The following is a 2,875-nucleotide window of genomic DNA, read 5'->3' on the forward strand; positions in this document are numbered from 1 at the left end:
TTGTAGTGTGGTTGTTTGAGTAGCCTGTGCCGTGGAAGAAGCTCTCCCGGGAGTTCCGTCAGGGGAAGCAGAGGGTCCGGAAACCGTTCTGCGTATAGTCACAGCGGAGCTCTCAGGGCCATCGAAAGGTTGACAGACAACCTGGTCTTGTTGAGACCCATTCTCAACAGACAACAATGGTGGGAAGACGCAGACAACAATGGTGGGAAGACGCAGGCGTCGATGTTGTCCCACCGTCACCGGAAAGCATCTTGCCAAAGAGTCTTGGGGTCTGAGACTGGGGGGAAGAACAGCGGAAGCTTGAAGTTCCAGGCTGTCGCGATCAGGTCCCCCAGGCCAGGACTTGCTGGTTACTATAGGCCAAAGACCCCCAGGTACTCTCTATCTGCGAGGCTCTGCTCAGATAGTCGGAGAGAACATTCCTCTGCCCAGAATGAGCGAGCCGATAGTGGTATTTAGAGGACCTCGGATCATCTCAGTATCTCTACTGCAAGATGCGACGGTATGAAAATGCGTCCCCTGCTGGTTGGAATACGCCAGTACCATGAAGTCGTTGCGCACGGAGCGACTCGGCAGGAACTGTAGGATCTGTAGAGGGGCCAGACTACGGCCCCTAAGCCTACCTGAATGATGGGGAGGTACCCTTCAGGTCCTGACCATAGGCCTGAACCGGAACATGCCCCCCCCCCCCCCTTTTCTTTGACGAGTCCGAGAACAGCATCAAAATGTGGGGAAAGGATGAGAATATCCACTCCCATCAAGAGGTTCCATAGGTCAACCCCCATTGCAGGTCTAAACGTTCCGCTGGTCCCATAGGGGCCAGAAAGTCCGGTTAATTGTTGCTTTGATACCACCGGAACTTGGGCCGCCTCACAGGGAACTTATCCTGAGGCGACCGTTCGGGACTTTAGACGGGTTAATGAGGAAAAGAGACCCAGGAAACGTTCCAAGGTAGGGCTGAAAGCTCTGCTTGCCCGAGAACAGGTACTGCGACTCTCCTCAGCCTTGCCACAGTCAACTGAAGGGAAGGCTCGGAGAAGGAGTCAACAGCATCTGGTGTTCCCAGGCGATCACCCATCCAAGTACTGACCAGACCCAACTTTGCTTAACTTAGCTGATCGGACGAGAAGCGGTGTTTTCAACGTGGTATGGCTGTTGACTCAATATCATGGCTAGATACTCCAGATGTTGAGGCAGAAGTAGAGAAGGCTCCTAGCAAATTACCATGATCCCACATTTTTGGTAAAGACCCGGAAGCTTGTCCCGGTGCCGAAGAAGGTCGAACCCGAGCCTACCGGAGTTGACCAGACCTCCAAAAGGCGAAGGAGGCGGAAGCCTGCTCCTGAGCGGCCATGAGGAAAGCAGGGAGAGTTCTCTGGGGAAAAAAACCTGCGATGCCGCGGCGGGATCGCCACACCGCATCTTAAGCAGGAACACCTGTAGTCTAGGCTGAATTCCAAGAGCTTCCTGGAAGATGGATGGAATGGAACCTGGAAGTACCTGTCCTCCCGATCCAGGGCCTAAGGAGTCCTGCAGCCTCGTTACCAGTCTGATCGACTCTGCTGTTCCAAGTTGGATGAAGTTTGTTCGACAAACTTGATCAGAGCTGAGAGGTCGACGACGGAACTCCCGTCTCAGATGCTTTCCCAGAAGATAGGATCGACTGAAGAAGCCAGGGGGGGGGAGCCGTTGATGACCCTATGGAGGACCTTCTCTTAAGGCATGGATCCTTCTGCCCAACGGGCAAACCTCTTGCCAACCCCATGGCATAGAGGCTCAGTGACACTGGATTCGCTGACAGTGACGGAGAGATGGTAAGAGCGAGGCGCGATATCCTTGGCTGATCACGGAGACCGTGCAGGAATCGGCATCAGGAAGCTGTTATCCGGACAAGTAACCTTAGGCATCCCCCCAGCGTGAGACCTGCAAGGGGGGTTGCCAATCCTAGAGTTTGTGAACTCTGCCGCTCCCTCTAGGATTATGCCTCCCTGGGAGAGCCTCCCGTGCTACCTGTCCCTGACAGGAGGGGACTGCTATTGTACACCTTGTCTTAGCTGCCGTTGCCGGTCCGGTAACTTAGGCTGACGAGGCTGAATGAAGAGGCGTCGGAGGCCTGCAGGGTCTGGAAGAAAGCGCCTTGGAGGAGTGAAAACGGAAGTCGACTTCCTCCGCACAACAGCTGTCCATGTCTCTGTCCTTGGGCTCAAACAAGCTCTTCCCATGGATGGAAGAGTGTCTGAGCTTGTCGACATCCACGGATGAGACACCCGAGAGGAAGCCCTCGGTCACTGCGTCTAGATGCTCCAACATAGAGTTTACCCGCAAGTTCGAAACTTGGCGACGAAACGCCAAGGTGCTTGAGCCCGAGAGGAGGAAAGTACCCATGATCTTCCTGGAGCTTCCTTGTACAAAACCTCGGGTCGCAACCGAGGAGGGAAAGGACCTAGTAAGCCCCTTCCACGAGATGGAGAAGAGGAAGGGCTAAACCAGTCACCCCTTGCCCGACGGAGAAATCACGAACGGAAAGCTCCCTGGCAAGACCCTTCCAGGGAATGACGAGGAAGGGCTAACCCAGGTTCTGGAAAGAAGAATGTTGCTCAGACCTCCCTGAAGATTCTTCCTGCTCTTGCATGTGCCATGCTCTGCGTTTACGGGGTGAAGACCGTGTTCTGGAAATATGCTCCAGAAGACTCGCCAGGCTGGCCGTGTTGCGATACCTCGACGGGAATCGCGGTCGCAATTGCCCTGGCGCTCGCGTGATGGTAAATCAATGGTTCGCGCGTGGCCGAACGTGGAAGCGCCCGTGTGCGGGCACACAGGAGCGCAGACGAAAGTGCGCGAGGGAGCGCAGGAGGAGGGCGAGCGTGGTAGGAAG

General features: G+C 55.3%; 1 non-coding gene across 1 annotated transcript; it reads right to left on the minus strand.

Moving 5' to 3' along the window:
* Positions 1-1,041: 1,041 nt before the first annotated feature.
* Positions 1,042-1,160, minus strand: LOC137629972 (5S ribosomal RNA). Its single transcript, XR_011041623.1, has one exon. It is a non-coding gene; the product is annotated as a 5S ribosomal RNA (ribosomal RNA).
* Between the last annotated feature and the right edge of the window lie 1,715 nt (positions 1,161-2,875).

Source organism: Palaemon carinicauda, chromosome 2 (genome assembly GCF_036898095.1).
Source record: "Palaemon carinicauda isolate YSFRI2023 chromosome 2, ASM3689809v2, whole genome shotgun sequence".
In the NCBI taxonomy this organism is placed as follows: Eukaryota; Metazoa; Arthropoda; class Malacostraca; order Decapoda; family Palaemonidae; genus Palaemon; species Palaemon carinicauda.